Genomic DNA, 16,535 nt, shown 5'->3' with positions numbered 1-16,535 from the left:
TTCTCTTCACCAGGTATTTAGCTCATCTTAGCTAGAGTTTCCACTTTTTTTGTATCTACCTTGTCCAAAAGAAATCTGAACAAGTAGATTATGAACTGCAGGAATCCAGAAGTAAATCCATTTTCCGGACTCCGGTTTCATTTGTTTGGAGATTACTAGCAAAATAACAAACCATCCCGCTAGAAAGGAAATACTTTTCAGCACCTACTTCAACACGTTTCACATATTTATTTCAAATATTTTCCCAAAACTATCCATAATTTATAAAGAAAAAAAAAAAAAAGTAAAAAGATGAATATCAGTTTATTCCTAAGCAAGGAATGTTGATTGTTGCAACACACTTCCAGGTGAGAAAACATTTCTGCTAGTGTAACAAATTCACTGCCTAGAGTAGAAAGCTACCCAAACACACCTGGACCTCTTCAAACAACACTTAATACTGTATTAAGAACATTAAGGATGGAACACTTGAAATTATCAAGAACTTCTCAGGTTTGTGCACTACCTGGGGACCACTTTCACAAGCAGTGAACTGAATGGTCCCCAAATATAAATACATGCCACTCAAAATATGCATTAAGTACCCGTTTGGCTGCTTCGCTCTTTCAGAAGCTGATCCTATAGCCTGTATAAGCAAGGCAGCAAATCATTACTCACGCTTTCCACGTCATATTTGCATTTGCCGGAAAGCGTGTACCTACACCCACTTCTGTGAAACGTCAATCAGAAATCATGTGACCTATTGACTCATTCCTCAATGCACCACTTGAAAACAAACTTAGAAAACAGGAAAAAAAACCACAAAATAAAGAGCTTACCGCAATACCATCTTAAAATTCCATCCAGTGATAGACAGAAAGATGGATAAATCTTTTTCTTTCAGTATTCCCAATTCTGGGCTATACAATTTAAAACAGAAAACATATTGTCCCTGCCTGCAGCCATTGAGGCTTCTCTCTTTCCTTCAGCTTTGCTGTCTGACTTCTGAAGGACTAAAGGCACAAACCAATCCAAAGCTTGCAGTACACATGCACCCACTATTTACATGTACATTTCTATGTTATGTCTTCAGCCAAGCATTTGTACAGATTTGTTTCCCTACCAGGTTTCTGAAATTTCATTTACATTTCCCAAGGCCTTCGATTTCATGTAGTGTACACAACCACAAGAGGTCTACTGTCGGAAACATAAGTTTTTTTGCTTAAGATGACACAAATGCCTCCTAGGCCCACGCTCAAGAAAGGAAGTTATTGCTGTATCCGTTCAAGAAGCTTATACTGAAGACACCACTTGGCACATTGATTCTTATGGCATTAGAGACACAAGGGGAAGCAGAAAGAAACCAGTCACTAAACTGGTATTTGCAGTTTCAGACGGCCTTCTACGTCTTTTTCATTTGAGTACGTAGCCATCACAAGTTTGGGGAAATCCCAGAAAGAATGTACGGAGCTAATTTAAATGTGGAATTTACTCACGCCTGTGGAATCCCTGAGAAACTTAGAGAAGTCTGGCCTATCCCGCTCAATCGGGGACTAACTAAACCAAAACACAGAGAGGCAATAAAGTGTCAGCAATTCTTTCCTTACCAGAACATATAAGAAAAAGAACAGCATTATGGTTACACGACCATTTACAGAGTTAGAGTTGCTATTTGCACAGAAGCCAAGACTGGAGGTTAGTGAAAGAAGTTTTTTCCTTAAAAGATACAGAACTGCAAAGAGCGTGGGAAAACACTAACCGAGAGATAGACATAGATGGCAAGATCTGACAGGAAACACAGAAAAGCGGTAAGTATCAGAAGGGAAAGAGTCCAGGATTATCAGCACCTAGCATCAACGATACCAACTAGTACAATTCTCAAACTTAACTAATCCATCTCCTAGCAATTTCTGCCCAATGTCACATTGTGGGTAAGAAGCAATTCTCAAGCCCGCTTCATTCTGTGGCTAGGTCTCAGGACTTCCAAACCAGGACAGAAGCAGAATGAATTACCAGATCTCTCTATCATCAGCAAATGACTGTCAAAGAGTCAGTTTTCAACAAGAGTGCATTTGTCTCCTCCTTTCGTTAGTCTGAGAGAGCCACTTCACACTGAATTGTTGAGAAAAACATGCTGCTATTTTAACAGCAGAACAAGCAATAAAAATTGAGAGGGGGAAAAAGCTGGTCTCAATTCTGCTGTAAGATTTAGGGTCAGGAATGGGTCATCCTCCTCTTCCCACTAAGGTACTAGTTTAAAAGTCTCCAAGGCAGGGTGTGGAGAAGGAGTAGAGACACAGAAATGGAAACAGCAATATGTCCAAAAAAGCTATTTTGCCAGGCCAGAAGGGCCACCATCAAAGATTCTAAGGCTGTCCCAGTTTGCTCTGTTTATCCAATCTTGAATTACCAAGACATGTGCAAGCCTAGAAAAATTCAGCTCAGAGAAGCCTTCCAACATAGATATCAATCTAAATTTTGTCTATACATTGAGGGCTTATAAAAAAGGGGGAAGAAAAGGAAAGCTCTCAGATATTCCTGCTGTGGATTTTCTTGCACATTCTCCAATTCTCATTCTGATCGAGCCAAAAAGCAGACTGTCAGCCACATGACTCAAGCTGTTTGGCCTCCAGTCCTAGCAAGTGCTAAGAGTGCAGAGGAACGTTGATATGAAATAACGAATAACTATACTTCTTCCATAACATCACAGAAAAAAAAATTGTGCTGGAGCTTAGCGATAGCTCTGAGGGAGATTTGACAGCAAACAAAACCAGGAGTGGTTCTACAGCATCCACAGGGACTTGGTTCTTCAAAGCCTCAGAGGAAGTTGCAGGTTCGTTCACTGGAAACCAGGCACACAACTGCCTTAAGCGCCTTCCAGTGTTTCAGACAAGGAATGAACAGGTTCTCCCCATATATTTTATGCTACCTTAAAAGCCACAAGTGTTTCAAACAGCTGTCCCTTGATTTAACCTTGGCTATAAGACACGGGCCCACCCAGCAAACTGAAAGCATCGTATACTCCCCACATCTTTCCACTGAAGCAGTACGTTGCACTTGCTAGGACAGATGGTTCCTTTCCCCCTTCTCTCCTCCGTGAAGGTATAGTCCATGCCAAAGATGAAATTAATTCGTGAGCTAAAATGGGAAAGGCAAGAACTAAAATCATGCCACTTTTTTCTATGACCTTTAGTTGCATTATGAGGTGTTCACTTGTTACACTGCTTCAAGAATAGACAGATTCATCCCTCCCCACGTTCTCCCTCCGAAGGAATGTCCATTTAACGCTCAGCCACAACTTGAATCCAACAAAGAAAGTACTTTTAAAGAAATTCCAAACCACAGGTTACCATTTAACTGCTAAGAGTGTTCCCTGCAGCCACAGCAGAGTCCACGGGGCCTGTGCTGGGCACAGAGCCCCTCTAGCACAAGAACCAGAGAGAAGATTTGAAGAAAGAATCAAACTGCAAATTCAGATCCTACACACTGAGCGAAGGCCTGCATTCAGCAGATTTCTTTTTTTTTCTTCTGTACACAAGAAAAGCCTTTTGACCATATACGCACGCACACAAGAAAACCCCCAATCGATGATTTTCTTTTAAAGATGTTGCACTTAACATTATAATCACACATTTGCTTTGGGATTTAGCATTTCCTGCATCTCCAGTCACTGAAATACATGGAAAGAATTAGGCCACCATTAAGTGCAGAGCCCTCAAGTTAAATTCTTTCCATTATATTTCAGTGGGATCACCTACAATATTGAAATGCAAAGCAATATTTAAAATCTAAAAACAAAAAAACAAACTTTACCTCTCTCACTTTTAATGTTGTAGTGGGCTCCTAAAGACAACATTAAAGGAAGAGAGGACAGCCAAAGACCTACTATTGCCCATGTACCAAAATACCTATTTTCTATACAGTTTGTAAAACAAATGCATTTTCATTAGACACAATTGCTTTTCTCAGAGAAACATTGGTGGGCATAAAACTACATCCAGTAGGCAGAGGTGTTTCTGAACTCACCCCTCATGAGTAAACGATCACAGCAAAAGTATCATGAAAGGATCAGAGATAAAGACAGACAGGTTAAAGTTAAGTGTGTTTGGCAGGACACTGGCTAAACATTGGAAAGCAAACTACTCTGCGACTGCCTCAAGCCTGTGTTTGCAGAAACAAAACGAGCTCCCCCTTGTGTTTCAGTTTCCGCTTTCTCTGACAAAGAGGCAATCTTTAAGGTACCTCCCAAACTGCTTTGTGCAGAAAATAAAAGACAAGATGCTAACACCTGACAACGGCTTAACACATACTCCCAGGATGGCTAGAACCAAGGTTTCATTCCCTCCTCTGGCCGACAAAGCTCACATCCAGGTTTTCTAACACCTAGGCTCAAGGCCCAGCTTTGCCATTTCCTGTTCTGCTCCCTCCTGCATTTGCAAGGAAGAAATATTTCTGGGTTCCTGTCCCTGCTGCAAAGGCCAGCGCTTGTGTCCCAAGCCACAAAAAAGCAGCCCAGAGAGTGATGTTGTACACCCTTCCCCTTCTCAGGCACACACCCTGACTGATGGGCTAAATAGCGACGCTCCACTCCTCGGAAAAAAACCAAAAAACTACCACAGCGGCATTTTATATGTGAAAAGGACCGATTTCAGGATACAAAGATCCAGCACTATTTCAGAGCAGCTCGTAGCTGGACGTTATTCTTGAATGGCTGTCAATATCCCTGGATAGAGGTAGCTGCCCAGCATTTCTAACCCCTGCCCGAGGGACCCGGCCGAGTGGAAGCGGCAGCCTCTCCTACAGAGCAAAGCCTTAGCAAGGACGGCTCCAGCCCTGTCGTAGGATTTCCCCCTCACCCCAGTCCACTCGTACCTGAAGGTGCCAGGGCCCTCGAGGACTGCGAATCCTAGGCGGAGGGAGCCCTCTGCTGGCTATAGCAGGTACGGCACCAAACCCTGGAGCAGATACGGGATCCCTGTCCCGAACATCCTCCCGATTCCAGCCGCTGCTGCTCCGACCGCAGGCTCGGGCAACTCCCTGCACAGGGGCCACGGACCACCGTAGCCACGGACACCACGTCACGTCAGTGACCGGGGCAGTATCACACACACCCCTCTTCAACGCGGACGTCAGTAGGGCAGGAGCTGTGCTTAGCTCTCCATCTTGTGGGTAGGGGATACTCATGCCATGCAGAAGTCACTTCAAATCCTTGAGAGAGTAGCGTGGGAAAGCAGAGGCCACGGTGATCGCACAGTAAAATGCGGGTACGGGCACTATATGGATGTCAGTCAGTCTACACAGCCTGGATCCAGGCTTTGAAATAAAAGCACTCACAAACTGCTGCTGCCTCAGATTGTTCGGTCAAAAGAGGAGCTTAAAGCATCATCAGGCAATACCGTACTTCAAGCTGAGACAACTGACATCAAGTTGTTTCCTGTCTTGATGTCAGTCAGAGTTTTATTTATTCTGTGCATGCTCAGCTGAAAAAGCACTGCTCATCTTAAACATCAGTGCTATGCAAGTTACAGGACACTTTTGACGAACACGAGATTTTTTTCCACCTCTGTCCCTCTGGACAACAGAAAGAATAACCAGTCTTTCACTTATGTAAAGATAACTTAGTTTAAAAAACATACAGATTTCTAATTTGCTTCTGTTAAAAAAAAAATTTAAAAAAAAAAAAACCAACCCTAGGCTCAAGCCTCTTCATTTCAGATCCCAAAGAAACACATATACATCCTTGTCACAAAAACCGGATGGCATGTTGTCATGTTGTGTTTTTATCTGCCTCTCAGTCTGCAGTTCTCTGTTTTTTATTGTCCCCTTTCTTTGGCCTTACCAAAAAAAAAAAAAAAAAAAAAAAAAAGCCCAAATTCTCTGATGGTACCCCTTTTATTGTGGAAAAACACAACTTATTTTAAACAAAGTACTCTTACTTCTATTTACTTTCTCCTATCAATTTTACTTGACTTTGGATGTGACGCTGAGACCAGAAAAGTTTAAGACTACTTTACAAAGAGAAAAAAACCTCACTGCCTCCAACCCACTCAAATCCATTTTCTGCAACACATACTCAACTTATTTTTACCATTTTTCAAGTCCTACCAAACCTACGAAAGCACATGCCTTAACCAATAACTCAATTCAACTAAGCAAGAGGCATTTAGAAGGCGGAGGTAAGGATGTAGGAGAAAAACACACTACCGCTCCAGACATTTGAGGGAAAATGTTGGTCCTTCTGATGAGAAGCATCTTTGCAGTATGGTGCATTACATGGCTACTCTGAAGCTGATTTTCAAATATAAGTAAAGATGGCTAATGAAGTCGACAACTTAGTTCTCAAGCAAACTCTGACCGTAACATTTAGGCAACGACTATAAAAACAAAGAAGCATCCTAAGAGAGATCGCCTTCTTTCTGTTCAACTTTACTGCTGCTTTAACTCATCTATTGAATTCTGTCTTGATGATTTGTTGCTACTCCACAGGAACCCTGCTTGGAGGTATTTTGTTGCAGCCAAGAGGACTCTTCCCCGTTACCAACCTTTGCGTAAGACTTGATGTTTCCAACAGATTACAGGTTTCTGTGATACAGCTGCAGCAGTAGAAGGCATGGCAGTAAAAGGCTGCCAACTAATACAGCCTGTGTAAATGAAGTGCTTCCGACTGCTGACAGACAAACTCTAAAAATAAAATGGGAATTACGAAGGCCTACAGCAGCTATGCCTAATGCCCAGTGGCACACCATTGAGCCAAAATGCAGCAGAGGTAATACATATAATGGCGGCCGGCTTATTTTAGTACATTTTGCAACCGGAGCTTGAAGCTGTTGTGCAATACCACTGGTATACACCATTCCTTACAGCATAACGTGTTTATATCAGCAATGCACACAGAAAACGCTCTGGCTGTGAAAACTCCCTTGCCAGAAATACCAGCCGCTTGCAGGTATATCCAAAACCATTAAACACCACTTAATTTCCTGAAGGGAACACAACAAGTCCAACAGCTAAGTCCTCTGTGTTTTGATCCAAACAACCCCTCCTCACTGTATGAAAATCCCCAGCCACATCTCCTAGCTTTGAATGAAGACTCGCGTGTGTTTTCTTTTGATGGAGGAGGTTACTGTGGAAGGGAAATAGCCCTGGCAGCCCTTTTGTATTGGACAGCAGCGTCATGGTAATAGCTGGGGAATGGAGAGGACCATCAAAGCAGAAATCCTGAAGACACCTGCCTAAGAAGTTTGCTCTCATACACCAAAATAATCCAAGCAGTCAGAATTAACAGTGACAATTCCTGTGCAGCCAAGTCCAAGTCAAGGACATGTTTTTCTGCTCAGAGAAAACCATAGATATCTTTTTTTCAGGCAGATGATTCAGAAGCACTGACAGCAGCAACTCCAAACGCAGACTCAACCCAACACAATTTAAATAGTCCGCTTCACCCTGTGAGTCGGCCCCGACATCCCTTAAGCCTTTTATTTTGCGAAATTAATGTTTCCATAGAGGTAGTTAATTCTTCAAAAAAAAAAAATAAAGTCACCTTAATCCTGGAATAGACATTTGCTGCAGAACTGTACCTGAAGTATAGCAATAGCTTAACTACACAGCACACGTTGTGAGCCCACAAATGCTACAAAGGCCATTTGATACATGTTGTCAAATTATTAAATAATAATTTCACTATAGCATGAAAAGGGAAAAGCACCGCAGGAGAAAAAGGCTGCTCAGTGGCTCTGCCAACCATATTGACAAAATAAGTATTGTAAATTAAGCTTCTTGTATCGAGGCACCAAAACAAAGTTGATTGTTTACAGGGGTTGTTTTCTTATTTTTCTCAAGAGACAAAGAAAAGAAGAAACCAGAAAAGTAACCAGCCAAATGTTTTAAGATCTGCAAAAAAAACAAAAAGGTAGGAGGAATCAGCCACAAAATACAATAAAGCTTTATTGCAAAGCACTGAATCCTGAGTGCAAGGTAAGTTTTCATGGAAAATGCTTGCTGTAGCATGCTGTTACAAGTATGAAAGAGCAGAAGTCAAAACAAAGCAAAGCCCAAAAACCCACAAAAAAATGCTCTGCTTGAGCTTCCTTCGTCAGAAATTTTTGGAGAGAAATCAGCTCTCCCCTCAAAGACTTCTGGAAACGGAAGTGAAATAGTTTACCCAAAAGAGCAGGAACCTTCTAATAAGATCCCAAGAGACCCTCAAGCAGTCCTAACTAGTTAAAGCTCAAGTGCTGGTTCTCATACAGCTTTGCGTGATTTTCCTCCGTCACGCTATGTAAAGAGGGCACTCCCACAGCAATCTCTGTCTCCCAGACCCAGGGAGACACTCCAAGGAACCAAGATGACCTTGCCCATTGTTGTTGACAGGAAAGGAACTCTACACTGTGTTACTCAATAAACTCTGTCCTCAAAGCCTAATAACTGACCAGCAAAATAAAAACATCTTCCCTTCTCACGGGATATCCTTGTTCTCTCATCACATTCCCTGCGTGGTCACCATCGACCCCAGCAGTCCTAAGTGTAACAAAACACACATTTCTCAACTACGGTTTTGAAAGGATGACCCAGGTATCAAAGCATGTTATTTTGTAACCAAGAAGCAGTACTTTGGGTGTCTCAAACACATCTACCACCTAAGAAAAGCAGTTACCTTATATTTGAGCCTAGGGAAGGGTCACAAGAAAGAACAGCGCGCACACAAGTCATAAAGCAGCCTCAGCAGCCAGGATTCAGCTTCTTGGAACGGACAGCTGGTGTTAAAATGCCCGTTTGAGTAGGGGAAGAAAATCAGTGAAGGCTGCCAGGTCCTGGTGCAGACATGGTCTCTGTTCCATAAGGCTGGAGAGCAGGCATCTAGTGAGGTGAGCGCAAGGGCGCTGAGGACCCCGGTCAGGCAGGCACCTACTTCTAAAGGCCTGCTACCGCCATTGGTCCCGCGGTTGCTGCCACTGCCACCCAGGCCCCGAAATCCTCCTGCCGGAGCACGTATATGGAACGGCAGAAGTCCAGCTCCACCACCTGCTGCCCCACTGCCTTGCTCTGCAGAAGGAAAAGACAGGCAGCGAGCCTACTAAGCACCGGACACCAGGGATGTGCCCCCTGCGACACAGCCCGTTGAGACACGTCACTGCTCCCAGCTGCAGCTCCCTGCCTCACAGGAAACAGCAAGCGTTTCCAGCGCTGTCTGCCTTCCAAGTGTGAGACACAAAACCTTTTGCAACTTCCCCAGAGTATTTTCCACCAAGCTACATGTGCTACAATTTTCAGAGATCAAAATTTCAGCAGTCAGCACCCTTTGAATACCACTGCAACGTGACTTGTTCGGACAGACCCGTCCCTTGGAACTGCCCCATCCAACCTGTCCTTGAACACCTCCAAGCGTGGGACACAAAAATCAGCCTAAAAACCTCATGTTTTGTAAGCACCGGACTCGAGCAAGACCTCCTTCCCAAGTCTGGTTACAAACCAGCACTGACTTGAAGCTGCTTTCACGCATCAACGCCAGCGCCACTATCCTCATTTCACACCAGTCGACAGACGAGAAGCTCGTTTCCCTAGGTGAAACATTTTGTTTCTCCAAGTGAATATAAACAGCGAAAGCTACAACACGCACAGCCGCTTACATAAAACGCTTTCCGGTCCCGACCTTCGCTTTGAAGATCTCCTGCTTGCGGAGCGCTGTTTCCGCCAGCCCATCGCGACCCCAAACCCGCTGCTGCCCTCCCTCGCCCCCTTTTCCCGGGGGCTCCTCCGCACGGGACCCGAGCCGCCCCTCCTCATCCCGCACGCAGAGGAGCGGGACGGGCCGTGTCCGAGGGATGCAACGTTCTCAGAGGAACCCCTCCCGCCTGACCGACACTCCCGGCTCCCCGCAGCCCCCGCACCGCTCCCAGCCCGCTCCCCGCCGTGCCGCTGACCTCCGAGTCCCGCGTCGGCCGCGGTTCCTCCCGGCGGGGCGCGGGGGATGCGGCCGCCATGCCGCGCTCTCGCCCTCCTCCCGCTCCGCTCCCTTCAGCGCGCGCGGGAGCGCGCGGCGGCGGGGGCGCGCGCCGGGGCAGGGGGGGAATGGGGAAGAGCGCGGCGGCGCGAGGGGAGGGGGCGCCTGGGGCGAGGGAAGAGCGCGCGACGGCGGCGCGCGGGGGGGCGCGCGGGGAGCGCGGGGGGGGGTCGCGCGCAGGGGCGGCGGGGGAAGGTGGGTGCGCAAAGCGTCCAAGCAGGGCGCAGGGAGGGTCGATGCAGCATTGCCGGGGGCGCAGGATGGGCGGGGGGGGGGGAAGAAGCGGTGTTTACCTTGGGGCCGGGGGGCTCCGAGCAGCCGCAGAGCCGGGCAGGAGGTGCGGGAGGACAAGCCGCTGCGCAGCCGCACCCCCAGCTCCCTAAGTTGCCCCAGGTGGGAGAAGCACCCCGCCCCGTTATTGCGAGCACCTGCGGGCTGCGGCCCGGCCCGGGTTTCTTAAGGCACGACTTTTGGCCACTGTTCCAACGTAGTGGGGTTTTTTTTGTCCGTCCTGCTCAGAGGAAGTGGGAACGTAGGTTGACAAACGATGTGGGAAGGCAGCAGCCTGGACATCCTGCCCCTCTGGGCTCTATTGACGGGCTCAGGGATGGGGGATTCACGGTCCAGCGGGAGGTGTCCCTGCCCGTGGCACAGCGTTAGAACTGGACGGCATTTCAGGACTTTTCTGACCCAAACCATGCTATGATGGACAGCTGCAGGGTGGCTGTAGAGTTTAAACAAAAGAGATGCGATGGAAAGACAGGGAACAGGAGAGTTCTCTCATTTCAGAGTTCATACGAGTGCACCCAATGGTGTGGAGCTGGGGCACGGCCAGCAGCTTAGCACTCTCTCCCATGCTCCCTGCAGCTTCTTCCTCAGCTCCACATGGATTGGTGCCTCCTTTGAAGCAGTTTCCCATTCCTTGGAAACGAATCCCCTTCGTATATTTCATTTACAGCTTTTCCTCCCCAGCACCACAGTGGCAAATCAGAGGTGGCAGAAGAGAAAGAGGAAAAAAAAAACTACAAACAAAAAAAATGACACACCACACCAGTCCCCAACTCCTCCAACTACGTGGGACTCAAGCTGAAGTTTTCCCAATCACTGCTAAGTTCAGTTTGGAGTTACTCCCGTGGGGGGAACAGGCTACCAGCACACCCCATGGTGGCCACTGGCCGTGGCAAAGCTGGCTGCAAGGGTAGAACACAGCTCTGCAGATCACTAAGGGAGTCAGGCGCTCCCAGCAGACTTCACGTTTGCTCTGACACCTGCTAAAATCACGCTTTGAGATGAGCTTCCAGAGGCACCACATCTCTCCCTGTGCAGTACTTCACCTAATCAACATCTGAGACTTCTTATATCTACAAAGCCTGCAGGGAAAGATGACTCAGAAAGCAAACGGGAGAGAAAAAAAAGGGCAATTTTTAGTTATCGATCCACGTTGTACAATCGTACCAATTTTAGCCTTGCTGACAAAGAGCCGGGAGGCATCATGCTGCTGTCCTAGCACAATTAACTTCATACATCTGTGTTACCCTCATATGTCCTGGCTCCCTGGATGCCACCCTCTGCCAGGCTCGTACCAGCCCTGCTCTTGGCCTCCTGTATGATTCAAATTGCCTAAGAGGCCGCTAGTCTCTCACCGAGGGCCACCCAGCCAGCTGATGCGCAACCCTCCTCCCTGCTTGCTTCCAGTAGCCAGGCCTTCCCATGGTCCCCAAGCGCAGAACCCCTTCCCCAGCACGACCTACTGCCCGCAGCACCCCAAAAAGAGGGATAGAAAATCCTCCTTCCCCCCAATGATTTTCCCAGATTTTTCCTCAGCATCCAATGGGATTTCAAGACAATATGAAGAGTTTCTATGTAAAATAAGCGCAAAAACATTTTTACGAGTACGGCAATTGGTACCGGTGCTGTTGAAGCCCAAGGCTTTTGGCTTCTTGTCCTTCCCCCTGGGAAAACCAGCTTGGAAATGCAAGAAACAACACACAGAAAAAATTACCTTTGTTCCTTAAAAGTCTCTTGACTTGTCACTGTGATTTTTTTTTTTTTAAATTTAACAGAGATATTTCCCCATTTTTAAATGCCTTCAGTCTCCTCCTGATAAGCACACGTATGTCATTTCATTTCAAAAGAATGGCCAGAAGGGAATAGCAAGGGATTTTCAGTCCACACCACTTACATTGACTCGCCTTAGGCTCTCTGCTGAGGTTGGTAGCGGGCTGCTGTCTGCCACAGTACAGACCTCCTCATTGCAGTAGCATGACTGCTTTTCAATAATTACTGTAACATTAAAGCTCCAGCCTCCTCCCACAGCTTCCTGCACCTGCTAGCACCCCTTGGTCATGTGCCATGGGGCTGCCCCTGGCTCCCAGAAACCCCAAACGGAAGAGCAGTGTTTGAGCAGGGCAGCAGCTTCCCACGCCCTATGGGAAATAGGGTGCAACGGGGCAAAGCACCTGCACCCCCCGAGCCTGCCCCAGTCCTCACCCACACCGGGTAGGGCAGCACAGGTCCCACCAGCCACTGGAGATAGGAGACTGCTTCCTCATCCACATCTCACCCAACGGTTCTGCAATGAGATAACTGCTCCTCTTCTCCTCGGTGGGGACAAGATCAGGAGAAATGCTGTTTGGCCAGATCCTCACACACAAGGTGACAGCAGTGCTCATCCCCAGCAGGGATAAAGGACTGCAGGAGGGCTGGCTTGGGGGCAACGCCACCACCTACAGCACCCCTCCTTCCTCAGGTGAGCCTCCAGGGCACTGTGGTCAAACCATGGCCCCCTGCACTCCCTTCCCTTCCTAGGCGCCAGCACAGAGCACGGAGCACTTCCCTGTAGTTGCCATGGCAAACACGGGATGCTGCCAACACAGTTCAGTTCAGGATCACTTTTTGCCCAGAAACAAACTGGTCAAAGCATTGTTTTGTCACGCAAGGTACTTATGGACAAGAATTTTCCTGTAAATAAGATTAAAAAGAAACCTTCTCCCTCTGAGGGAGAGCAGTGGCAGCAAGGGACCACCTCATTTACTCCTTTCTTGCCTCGCCCAGCAGCTCTAGGCACCCTCCTAAGCGGCTCCTGCAAATATTTTCATTCAACTAGCTCATTTAGGAGGCCCCATGCTTCACTAAGCATTAATGACACCTACTTGCGCCTGGCTGGTGAACAGCAGATAAGTAGCATTATTTGAATCGTGTAAACTCACGGTCAGGCTGCCCCTCTGGAAACAGCCAGGGTGCACAATGTGCCTGTGTTTGGCTTGTGCTCCCCTGCTCCAACTTGAGACGCAACAAATGCAGAGGAGCCCTCGGGAGGTTGGTCTCAATGCACAGGATGCAGAGCACTGCTTACAAAGGAAGCACGTGCACTGACTTGGCCCCACTCCACCCCGTCGCAGGTACCACACCAGCCAAACCCTCTGACAAAAATACGTGTAGCAGCTAATTAAGCAACACTCCTAGTTCAGGGTAAGAGAAGAAAAGAACACACGGACAGTAGACAGGCAAGAGATTACACAACCAGGTTATAAAATGAAACATGGTTATATTTTATTCTGGCATCCCTGCCTGTCCCCACATTTGGAGCATGCACCCTTGCGCAAAAATCGTTCTCTGCTGCATGGAACTCGTGTGTCCAGCCAGGGGCTGCCAAGAAGGACAATGAGTGAAGAACCATGGTTTCAATGGAAATAACTACTTGTACCAGGATCAGATTTGGAGAAAAGGGCTCAGGCTGGGAGGGGTTTTGCTAACACAAGCCCACCTGGGCTCCTAATTAAGGCTTAACTGGTGAGGTCCAATGCTACAGTTTTCTGCATGTACATAACACAGCTAAATGCCACTTAAAAACTCCATATACACAATCACACCATGGGTAATACCACGACGGAGAAACAATTTGACAGTCAGGGCCATCGGGCAACCTGGATGGGTAAAAACACTACCTAAGGTACAAGTAGCTGTAACAGCATTTATTGCCACGTCACCACATTTGCTATAAAACAAAAGCCTTTCCCACCGCCACCCCCCCGTAAGTGTATTGTGAATGATAAAATACATCAGCAGCACAAACTGTCAGAAGAAACCAGGCACTCGGGACCCAAAGGCATCCCTGTTCCCAGGTAGCAGGGGTACGGAGGGGCCCCTCCTGGTGAGGGATCTTGGGATGGCTCCCTCTCCAAGTGAGCAGGGATGCCTCTAGACTGGGACAGAGGTATTTTAAACACAGACCATGAAGCCATACTTTGATGGACAGGAGGAAACTCCAGCTGTCCAGGGAAGAACCGAAAGACCACCAGGAATAGGGCTGCAAACAGTGCCCTCCCTAAGCCTGCAGCCCTTAAAAAAAAAAAATCTATTATTGCCACAAAGAGTTTTAAGACGCTCTTGTATCACAGATAATGCGAATGACTTGCCGGGCTTGGCCTTGTTGTTTTGCTGTGGAAAGAAGGAGCTGATTTGTAGCAGAAGAAGGAGGGGCAGACCTGGATACATTGCATCTGAGGTATGGTTGGAGGAAAAAAAGTGCAGCAAAAAAAAAAAAGCCAAAAAGGAAAAAAAACCCCACACTTAATAGGCTGGCTCTGAACATATCCCTTGTATGAAAATGATTGTCAAAAGAGTCACTAGTGAAAATAAGGTAAGAAAAATATGTTCGCCATAGAGGTACTTCTTCGCTTCTTTCAACAACAGAAAATTAAACCAAGGTCCATCAAGTGTTTTCTGTTCACTACAGGAATACTCTTTGGAAGACCCAAGTTATGTCATCCCAGCACACGCCTCCAAGGATGCCATTGACTTTGCAGGATGAAAAGAAGACCCCAAGTCCAACACAGCTACCCAAAGCCTCCCCACATCCATCTGGGGAGAAGGGGACACTGGTCTCCCACAAGGTCACCCCCAAAAGCCGCCCAGGAACTCAGTATCTCCTGCACCAGCATCCCTGCCATGACACATTACCCAAAGCGAAACTTCAGTCGGTACTTGACAGGACCAGGGTTTTTCCGAGATGGGGATGGGGCGACCTTTGGTTTCGGTGGTGGTGGAGGCTTCTTTTCGGGGAGGGTGACGGTGAAGGCGAGCTCGGGGGGCTGGGGCTGACGAAAGCGAGGGAGAAAGTGCGTGGAGACGTGCTGGGGCCGGGCGCGGGGGCTGCAGCCCCGCTTCGCTTTGCCCCGCTTGTTGAGAGCCACATACCACTGGCGGCCTGAGCGCGGGCTGCGATGTACAGCTGAGGCATAGGTGTTGTAGCTGTTCTCCTGGAAGCGCTCTCGAAACTGGCAGTCGGCCGTGAACCGAGCCTGCAGGGACAGAGCAGATAGCAGCGTTACCAAAAGGCTGGTTTTACCCATTCTCTGACCCACAACGCTTGCTGGGTGTTTAAGTCTCCCCAAACCAGGTCCAAAAGGGCAAGCAGCAACATGGGGCACCTGGGAAACCAAGTCCAAGGCCACCAAGCACACAGCAATTTGCAAAACCCCCCAACACATACTTTCAGTAACCACTTGCCACCCGATTTTGGACTTCCTTGGAAAAGACGAGCTTGGCCTGCCCCAGCAGCACCCTTCCCTCCTGCCCCAGCTCTCCTCCTGCCCTTTCCACCAAAAGGAGGAAGGATGCAGCTCTACCCACCATGCTGCAGCCCTGCCAAGGGCCCTGGGGTTAAGCCCGCTGCTCCAGCTTCGTTCCTGCCCCCGCAGACCTCGCTCGGACCCTGAATCATCACTTAGTAATCTGGAAAGGCAACACGCATGCAGATTTTCATTGCTTGACTGAATATGGCCCTGATTGTACTTGGTTTTTTTCCTTCTTCTTGTCTTAAATAAACTTGAGGCGCTTTGTCCCTTAATTACTTGAAGAAGTTACTTGCAGCCCAAGAGCATCACCTTTTAATAAACAGGGTGGCTGCACTGGCACCTGGGAGGGTGGGCTCCCATTGCCTGATAGGATAGGCTGAATGCTGCCAGCTAAGAGCTCCATGTTTTTTTTTCAAGGGAGAGAAGAAAAAAAAGCTATGCAGAAGTACAAAAGTACAGCTGTACTGCCCCAGCTATGTACCCGTGGCCCTGGGACACCTGGCAGCAGCCTCCACCAGCCCCTGTGGAATTCTTTGCCAAGACTTTAACCCGACCACCAGCACGGTACCTGTGTCCCGACAGCTCCTTCAGCTGTGCTTGGAGCACCCAGCCTGACTGCAAATCAGTGCTTCAAAACTGCTGGCCTGAAAGGGATGCTGAGCTCTCAACCTCAAAGCGAACCTCCCAGCAACGGAGAACAAGATAAAATCCCCAAACTCCTAATTTAACCAGTGAAGCTGAATTCTACAATAAAAGCAACAGAGTCCCATCCTGCCATGCATTTTTTTCCCCCTCATAGCACTTGGAATTAAGTCTCCTTTTGCTATTCACTTGAAAGAAACTTTACTTTCGTGACTTATTTTTGTTTTCCCTGTCTTTTACACATCTTAAATGCTCTGCTGCCCGTGTGCGAATATTCTCCTTCCCGAGGCAAGGCTTTGCTGCCTCCTTGTTGCTCTGTGAAACCTTAACACAAG

At 47.6% G+C, this 16,535-nt stretch overlaps 1 protein-coding gene across 1 annotated transcript in view; it reads right to left on the bottom strand.

Annotated features, from left to right (window-relative positions):
• The window catches only part of BMP3 (bone morphogenetic protein 3), a 185,574-nt gene extending 175,556 nt beyond the window's left edge, over positions 1-10,018 (bottom strand). The window contains exon 1 of the mRNA XM_054065757.1: positions 9,900-10,018. The gene's annotated coding sequence lies outside the window, so the exon portion shown is untranslated. The remainder of the gene's footprint in view (positions 1-9,899) is intronic.
• Positions 10,019-16,535: the final 6,517 nt, after the last annotated feature.

The sequence above is a fragment of the Cuculus canorus genome, chromosome 4 (genome assembly GCF_017976375.1).
Source record: "Cuculus canorus isolate bCucCan1 chromosome 4, bCucCan1.pri, whole genome shotgun sequence".
Classification (NCBI taxonomy): Eukaryota; Metazoa; Chordata; class Aves; order Cuculiformes; family Cuculidae; genus Cuculus; species Cuculus canorus.
This window is presented reverse-complemented; position numbering and strand designations above follow the sequence as displayed.